This window comes from Gallus gallus, chromosome 3, assembly GCF_016699485.2.
Source record: "Gallus gallus isolate bGalGal1 chromosome 3, bGalGal1.mat.broiler.GRCg7b, whole genome shotgun sequence".
NCBI lineage: Eukaryota > Metazoa > Chordata > Aves > Galliformes > Phasianidae > Gallus > Gallus gallus.
The window spans coordinates 4,795,260-4,807,295 of record NC_052534.1 but is presented as its reverse complement, the minus strand read 5'-3'; the positions used below and the strand labels follow the sequence as shown (position 1 = coordinate 4,807,295).

Genomic DNA, 12,036 nt, shown 5'->3' with positions numbered 1-12,036 from the left:
TTAGCCAGCCAGGCTTGACATCTAAATTTTATGGTAAGCCTACAGTAGAGCTAGGTGAAACTTCAGATGTAAAGTTTATTAAAAAGCGGTATTTGGAAGTAAAATACGTTCAGTATTTCAGCAAGTAGCTCTGCTTGATGTCAGTCTCTTTACTCCACGTCTTCTCAGCTCTCAACATGACACCTCCAATATCCAAGCACATTTTCAAACCCCCCCAACCTCAAACTATGAAACGCAAGACTGCAATAATTCAGTTTTTAACATTCTGGTATCAAACCTGAGCAAATACACCCATCTCTGCATCGACACATGTAACACCAAAGAAATTCCAACTCCCTGCAACTTATTCCTTGCAGTTGCTCATTAGAAGCCCCACTACTGACAGTAAGCACATGCTCTCCATTCTTGAAAATGCTGTAAGCATGTTTTGAGTGACGACATGTCAACATTTTATGAGGAAGGAATATACTCAGTGTGATAAAAAGAACAAAAAACAAACAGCAGAGTTCCAGGCTGGCAAACTCACCACAGTCTTCATGACCAACAGCTCCTTCAACAGAATTTCAGGTCAACCACATAGCTGGCATGTGACTTTTTAGAAATTAAGAACATTTTAGAGATTTTGTATTTTATTATACACACACACACCCACTATCACCCTAATCAGCTTTTGTGGAAGAAGTCTGGAAGCTGCCCCCTGGTGAAATTCCTTCACCAGAAATCCTCTGCACAAGTGAAATCAAGTAGCAGAGAGAAAGGCATGGAGGAAAAGACTAAGAACCAGTGAGGCATTCACAGGTGTGGCATTTAGCTCCACATTAGGACCATCACATGCTAATTGGCACACTAAAGTGGACAAACACAGAAGAAAACAAGTATACATATTTCAGAAGGCGCTTGGGCTTGTGAGGATGACAGAAAGCGCAGAGCTGGTAGCATTACTGATTGAGAAAAAGACTCATTTATTTCAAGTAGCAGCTGAGCAACCTTTGACCACTGTAAGACCTGACAACTTTAATTAGTTTTAGCTTAAAATGGAACGAAATTTGGCTTTGGCGTCTATCCAAATAATTTTATCCCACACTGCTCTCTGTTGCTAGTGGAGCATTGCAGCATAATTACTTTAATCTCTTCATAGACATGTTCTATTCACTAGCTTTCCAAGAAAATTTACAACCTCAACATATAGCTCGGAATAAAAGACAATAAAAAAAAGCAGAAATCCAAAAACATCGCTCACATTAGCAAAGCAAAAATTAATAAGAAGCGTTCATTCCCTCCCCAACCTGAGAGGAGAATTTGCACTTTTCCAGGTCCGGTGTGCCAAACCCAGGTTCATCCCATCCAATTACAGACACGGGACAAAGGAGCTCCACACGGTGCATGAACAGTGCAAAGCTGCTGGAGCTGCTTGCAGGGGTGGTTCCTCCACACCCCACTTATAGCTCATACCACTCTAGACAAGAAAATGACCATCTGGCAGAAATTCCAGACATATTAGCAGCCCTAACCATTTCCAGATTAAACAGCGTTATCGTGTTGCCATAAAACACAAATCCCACTTAGGATCCTGCCCGTCTGATTTGGCTGCTTTACCCGCGTGCTCGACCGAGTCGCAGCAAGTAGCTGAACAACCTCCTTTTGCACAAGGGCTAAACTATCCAAGGAGGTGGGAAAGGAGACACTTCCAAGCATGTTATTTTTTTTCCCCTCTTCATTCCTAGCTGTCCTAATCCTCACCCATACCCCCACAGTTTTCTGTTGTGCAAGATGCCTGCCTGCTTCAGAGAGCAAGTCATGGGGCCAGCAGCAGAGACATGCATGCAGCTGCAGGCAGCAGCCTGGTCCTCAGCAGCTGCTGTAATCCCTTGTGTGTGCAGGGGTCAGGCTGGCTTCTTCCTGGTACAGGGCTGCCCGGCAGCTCAGCATTAAACCACACACCCAAATTAAACCACACTTCTTTCACTCTGCAGAACCCAGAGGTACAGGAATGCACATGCAACACTGCTGCTCGTCAGTTGGCTTTTGGTTTTGAAGTTATTTCTTCAAAAAATACTACATTTACTCGCATGGAAGAGAGGCCTTGAGATATCTCTCAAGGCTTTAGGGTTTGTAATGGTCCTTCAGCCCCGCACAGACCTGTCCCTAAGGAAACCACTCCCCATGCTTTCATTCTCAGGGCAGGAACGCACAGGACGCCCGAGGCAGCGAATTGTCAGCTGCAATCTTCATCCAGGGGAAGATATTATGGATTTCCCACTGCTTTTTCAGGCTGCAATTCTCATCAGAGGATGAACTTAATTAAAATTAGACAGGACAGTAGAAGTAATAAAAAATATCTTTTAATTATTTAAAAAAAAAAAACAGTTTCAGATTTGTCCTCAAGCTACTTATTCCAACCATCTCAGCCTTTCCCAAAAACATGAAAAGAATTTAGCCAAGGTTCTCCTGACCAAGCAGAAAAGCATTAAGTGGCCAAAGTAGTTGTTGCTTTCAGTTTGTTTACCTCTACACCGAGGGACAGACAGCAAGCCACATTTGTTTAAGGAAGCAGCACCTTATAATAGTGAGAATTAGTCCATTTCCAAGCAATGCATTGACCACATTCCTTCCGCACCCAGGCCAGTGCAGCAGGTCTGTGTTTTGCTCCAGCACAAAGCCCAGCAGCCTGGCTCCATTACCACCCTGCACCCACAGCAGCTCAGTGACACGCTGGCCATGCTCCTGGCTCAGTCAAACGCAGCGATGCTGTGGGACCCAGTGACACAGTGTCCCATGGGGCACCAGGTAGCTGGAGAGCCACCTTCCTTGGAGAGCAGAGTGCAGCACAAAGGAAATAGCAGGGGCTGGCTGGAGTTGCCCAGGAGACAGCAGGGCAGCAGGCTAAGGAAGGCAGACGGCCCACAACAGGACATGCACGGTGCAGCACGGAGCTGGGCTTGCAGCACACTCTAGCGACCCAAAATCTGCACAGTACATTTAGTGCTGTGCTCAGGGTGACTAATAAAAGGAGATTTGAACTCTGCCTCCGTTTAGAAAGCGTTTAGTACTTGCTAGGAAGCAAAAAGGTTTACAAGTGTCAGTCTGGAATCACCAATCATTTGCTCTTGATAGAAGACAAAGGCAAGGGTGGTTTTTATACAGTTTGTCACATCTTAGGGTCAGATACAAACACTGACAGTTAATCAGATGCAAGTTAGTGCTTTGCTCTCAGTTTCTCTGGCTAAATGCTGCCACGTGCCAGGCCACCGTGCCACACCTGCCTGCATCAGAGTCCTTGCACGAAGGTACCAGACCCAGGAGATCTGGGCACCTCCGATAAGAATCTATTTATATACTGGTTTGCCTCACTAAGGTAGGAAAGGTGAAAGGAATGCCCCTGGATGGCTAGATGCCAGGTTTCTAAATTTGACCAGGACAGTCTGAGGTTGGCAGCTTCCAGGGGAGTGGTTGAGCATACGGACGGGTCCCCCTCACTGAAAGAGAAGAGTTCAGTGCTTTTCTTGCCCAGAAGCTCCCAAATTGCTGAATGATTGCAGCCCCAGACTACAACACCCTGGTCAAACCACCCCCCCCCCCCTCCCATCTCCTCCCACTCACATCTGTAGCACAACCCAGTGTTCTCAGGAATGCAAAGCATCCCCTCCTCAGCCCTCACTCAAAGGGCTTCACAACCAGCAGGCATTGTCTTAGTCACTGTGATTTGCGTGGCTGGAGTTGCTGGATGAGCTTCAGTAACTCAAACCCAAACCACCAGCAACCTTTCCTGCATGCTCACCTGCATTTAAGCACCAATTTCCTCTCCCCCCCCCCCATTTCACCTTTCTTTCTCTTCCTTAGTGTTCACTGTGTTTTCATTACTCCTTTCCTCACTCCATATTTTTCAACTGTTTTATTTAAAGAAGCTTTTCCAACCGTTCTAATGCATCTATAGTTATTCTCTCTCACACTGCAAGCATGAGCTATCAGTAACTCCAAAACCATGCATGCACACATGGAAGTATCCCATCGTTTCCCATATTCTCCCCATAACAACTTTGCAGAACTGTTGCCATTACAGCAAGACACATTTAAGCACATTTGTCACTCTTGGCAGTACTACTACAGGCAGGAATATACTGAAAATTACTCTGGAGAGTCTGAATTTCAGACTCTTAGGAACATCGTGACTACTGCATGTACTTACAATGGATCATTGTACTTACTAATGAACAAAGCCTGTTGAAACACCAAACTACACGATTATTGCTTAATTTCTCGATGTGGATACACCTCATTGCTTCTGTACAGACTACACTTTGAAGCTGAAATAATGAACTACAGTGATTACAGAGCAGCCCTTAAAAAAGAATAAAAGTTAGTGCCTTATTATTAAATACTGGAAGAATACTTCAATGAGAAACGCAACTCCTGAAAAAAGGGCTATATATCCTTAAATTATATATAAGCAATTCTACCAAAGTGTGAATATGCCTACACTAGAATTTAAGGGCTCGCATAGCTTTTCCAGTTTTAAGGCTTGAACTCCAATCTATTCAATCTGCACAACTCCTTTATTTGAAACCTGCATTTTTATAGTTTGCAAGCACTATCTGATATGATGCAGGCACATTATACACAGTGCAGATATTAAATTTCAGAGGAATAAGGCGTTAGTACTGAAAAGACTCACCCATGCATTCTGAAAAGCAAGGATTTTGGACAAAGGAGAAGAAAAGTGCTTCAGAAGTACCAGATTTGAACTTCTGATTGTTAAGATTACATGGTTTAGATACCTATGGACGAAAAACCTACCACCATTAACATATCAGTCCCTCACATCAAGGTTTCCAAAAGAGAAAGTGAGCCTTATTTCTGGTTTGTATGCATATTTTCTTTCTAATCTAATTTGGAGATTCATTATACTCATAAGAGATATATCGCAAGTGAATGGAATTCATGATCACAACTTAAAACTCTCCAGTCTGGCTAATTATACAGGATTTTATCTTTGGCATTTGTACAACACCAAATAACTTGCTGATGGTGCAGAATACTTATTTTGCTATTCTTGGAAAAAATAGCAAAAAGCGTAGCTAACTAAAAAATTAACAAAAAACAATGAGTGCAAATCTATGTCAGGTACCACAGCACTGACATCCTGAATAAAATCTTTTAATAAAAAAAGACCAACAGATCCCATGTCTGTAAAGCACAATAACCCCAAGCAAAAATCATAAGCCAATCCATAAGCTCATTTCCCCACAAGCAGCCAGAAGAAACAGCTCTTTTTACAGCTAAATCATCCTCCATTTCATCAGAGTAACTCCAAACCGGTAACAGTATTCAGGCAAGGGCTGAAGAGAAATTAGACCCAAGCTAGAACAGAAACATTAACCAAGTCATATACTTGCAAGACTATAAGTTACATACTCTGCAAGACCATGCAGAATAACTTCAACAGAAGCCATTAAGTCACAGCATTATTTCCAGCACTAGGAAAGCTGCAGGTGGCTGAGGTATTTCCAGAATTAACTTTTGATCCAGAGACCATGCTGGACAAGAGTGAAAGATCTTGTACTCCACAGATGCCAAGCATCTGTCCCCTCTCCTAAGGCTCGAGGTCTTGAGGCTGGATCCATCCCCCCTCCCATGCACAGGCCTTGGGCTCCAGCTCCAGGCTGGATCCTCTCTTACTGAAAGCTGATGCTTTGCCAACTGCCACACCAAGCTCAACTCCTCCCTGCCATGATCCATCCTGTACTTAAAAGTAATATTAATCTGAGAATAAGTAGTCCAGTGAAGATAAACCCAGCAGATAGAATCACAGAAGCATTAAGGTTGGAAAAGACCTTTAAGACCATCCAGTCCAACCGTCCACCTACCACCAATGTTGCCCACTAAACCATGTCCTTCAGTACTACCTCTATCCCTTCCTCAGGAACAGGTAACGATCTGCTTCAATGGCATCAAAAGCTGAAGCCTATGAGTCAACTTTCACTCCATGTCCTGGCTAGAAAAGGCACATGTCCTAGCTTAGCTCCATCATGCCTGCACCAGCAAATCAACTTAATTGTCAGCAGGGAATTATAAAATCTGAAGTGACTCCAGTGGTGCTCGGGGAGGTCCCTGAGGCACAGTGTCTGTAGCAAGGACATGGAGCAGCCAGCCATTGCAGTCTCACCCTCGGGCAAAGCCAAGCAGCCTTCGATTTCTGAAGAGACCAACAAGAAGAATAAAATTCAGCTTTCCTGGATGATTAACACTGGCTCGAATAATATAAAAATCGTTACAAATGCATCACTACAGTTTCACTGACTGCTGGTGCCCACTGCTGCTGAAACCAAAGGTTGAAGGTTGTGATTCGAGATGCTTATTTGCAATTATGAGGCTACGTCTGATAACAGCTCACAGCAGCCTTTCTAAGAGGGGAAGGAAAGGCAACACAGCATACACTTCCTGTCGTCTGTCCTTTTCCCAACAAGGATAAGGGCAGAAACATTTAAAATAAATAAAGAAAGAGGAGGCTGCAATCAACACAAGCTGCTCTACTAAGTGCTAGCACCAGGGGAGGGGAGAGGAAGGTGGCAGAGATGCTGCAAACCTACATGCTAAGCTCTGCTCCCTGGCACAGAGCCTGGTTTGAGTCAGATGATGCCAACATGAGGAAAGAAAGAGAAGCCAGATCTAACTAAAACCCACGTGAACTGAGAAAGATGGGAACCAAAACCTTACGCTCTGTCTCTGACAGGAATACGGAGAAATGCTCCCACCTGAAAACATCCCTTTGTGGTGTCAGTGAATTCACTTTGGGTTTGGGGTTTGTTTTGTTCTGTTGGGTGGCTAGGTTTTTTTTTGTGTATATCCATTTGTTTTTTAATTTAACCTCTTGCTGGTGTTAGAACTAGTCTGAAGCTGTGAACTACTGACCTAAAGCTCCGGGGTCTAATCCCTGCTGACACACCAAGCCTGGGCCTCCACAGCAGATTCACCTTTGCCAGAAATGAGGTGCAAGACGATATTTCACTTGTGCCCCAACAGCCTTCATGCTGATCACTCCGCTCTCTGAAAGCCTGAGGTTTGTCATCTGGCAGCAAACATCTCTAAGTGCTGAGTTATCGGCCCAAGGAGTGAAAGGAAAAGTAACTGCAGTATCTGTTCCAGCTCAGCCCAGACTCAGTTGCTTTACTTTGAAGTTAATATCCAAACTAAATTGAAAACCCTCACAGAACCTCAGAAATACGTTGTGCTTAAATTCTGGACTCCGCTACTACATCTAATATAGTTTTGAGAATTCAGTGGGTAAAATCCACCATTTTTCACTGACTGCCTATTCATGAACTCCATATAAAACAATTTTAAGTTCAGAAAGACTAATATCAGTACTTGGATTTGCAGAAGTTCAGGATTAGTCAAGCAGAGATACGGACCGCATTGCTTAACACAATCACTACAAAGCGAGCTGAAACCAACAGGATGAAAAGCCAACCAGTCTCTCTAAGATGAGCTATACACCACAAATTCTTAGCAACATAAAGGAAATGGATTGCCAGTTATTATCGTCTAACATATTAAGTCATTGGGAAGACTTACACTCCTCTATAAGCTGATGTGAGGCAGTTGAAAGCAATAGCACATCTTTCTGAAATAAAAGTTATTCCACATGACAAGAGTATAGCTCTCTTAAAAAAGCAATATGCTTCACACTTTTAAATTTAAAAGCATTTCTTATGCCCTTAAAAGCAGATTTGAAATGCAAAAAGTTCTAAATACAAACCCAATGCAGCTGACAACCATCTTTTTGAAACAGCCTGCAACTAAGTACACCAGATATGAACTGCTTCCATTTATTACTACATAGGATCTAACTGTAGAGCATGAGAGGTGCTGTGGAGGCATATTTAAGCGATTCATATTGTACATGGGATTGAAGTTATTGCAGCGTAGGCACACAAGTGACAGGAGGGAGAAGGAGCAGTAATCCAAAGAAGTAGTCTGAATCAATACTTTTCACAAACTTCAACTGCTCAGACACAACAGGCAATAGAAGCCATGGGCTTCGAGGCGTTGCCACTGAAACAACTGCAGGACCAGGGCCATTGCAACGTAGCTCTTACAAGAGCTGAGTAATTCCTTCCTTATGAGACTCCTGCCCTAGAGGCAGTCCAGAGAGTGGCCATCGTGCAGGGGAGGAGGAGCCAGGCCTTACTGGCTCCTCTGCAGCCTACGCCAAGGAAAAGGCACCAAAGGACCAATAGCACGCAGCACACTCCTCTCTCAACCCCTTAGGCACGTTGTGCAAGCCACAGTGCAGTCAGGAGATAGAGTCATGTTTGAACATTCTTGTCACCTCAAAGCATAAACTTTACAAGAGTCAGAGATGCACTGCTCATCACAGCACCGTTCTGGAGGAAGCAAAGGAATCCACTGCGTTTTCAGTACTATAATTAAAGTAATCCCTGTGTACAACCCAACATATTTCACAACTCTGAAGCATATAAACGTGCAGGTGTCTGGGCACTTATTGCACTCATTACAAAGACTCACCAGCATGCTTGAGCTAACAGGCAAATACCACTTTTGCAAACCTCCACTGCACTCTGATACATACATTTACCTGCAGTTACCACCTGCAGTGATTGTGACAGTGGGTCACGTGAAGGAGGCTGGAATCCAGGTTTAAATGCCAGGCCATACTCTTAGCAGTGATCTTAATGTGAGAGAGGGCTAGAATTCCGAAGAAAAGCAGCTTCTGCTTTTGCAACATCATATAGAAACCTCCTCCCCCTGTCAGGAAAGTATTTCCAACTGCCATAGGCCAAAATCAGGCCTAGCCTGCATCTTATAGTCTGTAATTACCTATGTAACAAGTGATCAAAGCTGTGCTTAAAGTGACTAATAGTCCTAAAAAGCCTCCCCAAATTTACAGCAAGTAGCAAAACACTAGACAAATAAGCAACTAGAAATTTAAGGGTGGAAGACAAGGCATCCATCTACTTGGCAGTTGCAAAAATTAAGCCAGAGCAGCGCTTCCTGGTGAAGGGGGGAGGAAGAGGAGCCTGGCAGGGTCCCTAACACAACAGCATTTTTTCAACATCAACACTCATAACAGCTTTGGGCAAGCAGCTATCCTGTTCCCAGAGCGTACCACTGAGATGAGATAAACCTGAAGTTCAGTTGCTCTGATCAGAGCATGTTTTCCCTTATTCAATTTAAGAGCATACGTTTAATGGGATTAAGATTTGCATAGAAATACTAATTCCCATGCTAACACTACAGCATTACTTAGCTCAACATGATGTCAGCCAGTGTACAATCCATACAAATCCAGAGCCTAGTCCATCTCAATGACTTTATAGTTATAAAGGGTAATAAAGAGCAAACAGGTACACGTGGCCAGAAGGATGGAGACACAATACTAGCACAACACGTACAGTCTCAGCCCACCAGCCAGCCAACCTGCCAAGATTTTGTAGGCATTGCAGGAGACTTCTGTGTCCCTATCAGCTTTCAGTTACAGGAATCTTATTTATTTAAATGCAAACAGTTGAAAAACCACCACTCTGCATGCATACCTTAACTCAGAACATGCTGTGGCAACTATCAGCTTAAAAAAAAAATCCTTCAGATAATCCCAAATCCTGATTAAAAGTGGATTTAATATTATGAAACAAAACATAATGATGCAATAAGATCTCAACTAGCTCCTTACACATCCATCACACCACTGGGGATGACAGCCCCACTGTCAGATGGAGGACAATATAGGTTGAAAGCAAAGTCCTTCCTAAACATACTCCTCTGTGAAGTAGAAGAGATGCTTAAGGCTCTTCCAAACCACATGTCTCACATTCTCTTCCAAACACCCATTAAATATATGTAATGGAGCAGCCATTTAATAAGTGCAAGCCATACCAATAGCCCATCCAACAAGCAGCCTTACAACACATGCATTTTGTTTCTGCTGCTTACGTCGTGACTGATTTGATGTCCAAAAAACTTGAGGTACAGAAGCAAGTGGCTTCCCGATAACAGTAGAGCTATTGCCACCTGCTGTCAGAAAGCACTCATGGCACTCCTAGCACATCCCATTTGCAAGACAGGCCGGCTTGAAGAAATCCAGCTTCAGTGTTTTATGTCATTAGTTTTTCCTCTAGAAAGGACATACAGAGTAACCATGGCACGAAAAAAAATCAACAAACAGTGGTCTGACAACTAGTAAGATCCACATTCTAATCCCAGAACACAGGAAAGCTGATCTCCAAGCAGGGACAAGGCTTTCAAGTTACCATTACCCTAAAACACAAAGAATAAAGAGCAGCAGTGTCACAAGACAGAGCACCTAAAGGTGGGACAGACAGAAGACCTGGCACATGACATCCTGTCACTATTACCTGTAACAATCACAGCCAGCAGCCTGCATCTCCAGCACAGCCCTCCCAGCTCAGCCCTGCTCCACTACACACTGCCCGTGTTTAGATATCAGCAGGTGCCCAATCTGAGTGGCCAGGGACAAACCTGAGAGGGAGATCAAATGAAAGCACAGACTGTTGTATTATAGCACCAAGAGTTAGCCCTAAACCTGGCAAGTCACAAACAATGCCTCTAACACCTTCAGCTGCCAGCCACTTTCTCTGTCCAAGAAAGCATCAAAAAGAAGTTACCAGAAATGTTTTCTCCACATTCATAAAGCACTGTTTAGCTTATTTGATGCACAAAAACATCAGCATCACTTATACAGATGGTCCTTTCCTCATGAACTCTAGAAATAATGAGACTGAATGGGCACAAGTCGAAGCACAAATGAATAAAGTCACCATCCTAGTTTCAGTAAACACTGAGATGGTGCCCTGAAAGCACTATCTACATTACAATCAAGTTAACTAAATGCATTAAATACACATGCTATAGGTCACCAGGTTAGATCAGGCCCCTAAAATGCCTTTTACCATGCCCACTTTTGTTAGATTATGGCAACATTCTCATGCTACGCTGAGCCCAATCAGAGGAGACACATCCCCACGTGACTTTGTGCCAGGATATTCTGATATTTGGCACCCCCACCTCACCCCACTCCCTAGAAAGTTGAACAACATTGCTTTCAACCTCAGCTTGCTTTGACAGAAGCTCCTGCCTCATTCCACAGTCTGTCAGTGTAGGGAGCCTTTTAGTTAACTGTCTTTGCCCAATGGAAAGTAGATCTTTTCTCTACTGCTTTTTTATGGCAGAGCCCTGGCATCCCACTGCCTGTTAACACGAAGCACCCACCCATTTGCAGTGCCTGGCCACGTGGCAGGATGCAGGCAGTGCTTCCCTCGCAGGTTTCAGCTGTTCCCTCCATCCCCTGGCACCACCAGCTCCCAGGCAGAGGAATGTTGGGGCCATGCCTCAGGAATAGCTGCACACACAGCCCATCTCTGCTAGTTAAGCGATGCTGTTGGAAGCAAGCTTGTAGGATGCACAGCACATAGAAGATGAGGATTTCCTTAGCATCACAAATTTCTGATTTAAATGCACTGCCATGCAGTCAGGTTTTCAAAGTGATCAGGTGAGTGACACACCTGGCAAGCAAAGCCAATACAAAAATTAACCAACCAAAAGCATACTCCACATTGAAGCTCTTTTTCAAACTGAAGTTTCAATGGACTTTCAGTCACAGCCAGGAAACAACTCTGAGGGACATGAAGGCAAGATATTCAAGTGCCTGCTTTCTTCCCAGTTTCTGCCATGGTAGTGTCACTATCAAAACACCGATAAAGCAAATCAGCCAGCACTCAACTCTTACACTGCATTAATTTCACAGAGAAAACTACACTTTTTAAACTGCGTGCAATTCATTCCCTTCAACCTCATGCAGTCCAGTGACCCTATTTGTTGCAGTCCATTTCTGAGTCAGTCTCCCCAGCACTAAGCCTTTATCACATCCCAAGAGCAAAAGCTCTTTGGCCAAGACAGCAGTTACAGTAATCCACCTCAATGAAATTGCACCCGTAGATGTACTTTTCTTTGATTACATTCCCTTGATCACCATTACTTCGGACACATTTTTAGTTTTCC

General features: G+C 43.7%; 1 protein-coding gene across 9 annotated transcripts in view; it reads right to left on the bottom strand.

Annotated features, from left to right (window-relative positions):
• Positions 1 to 12,036, bottom strand: part of MACROD2 (MACRO domain containing 2) — an 838,556-nt gene that overhangs the window by 796,843 nt on the left and 29,677 nt on the right. The gene's annotated exons all lie outside the window — the stretch shown is intronic.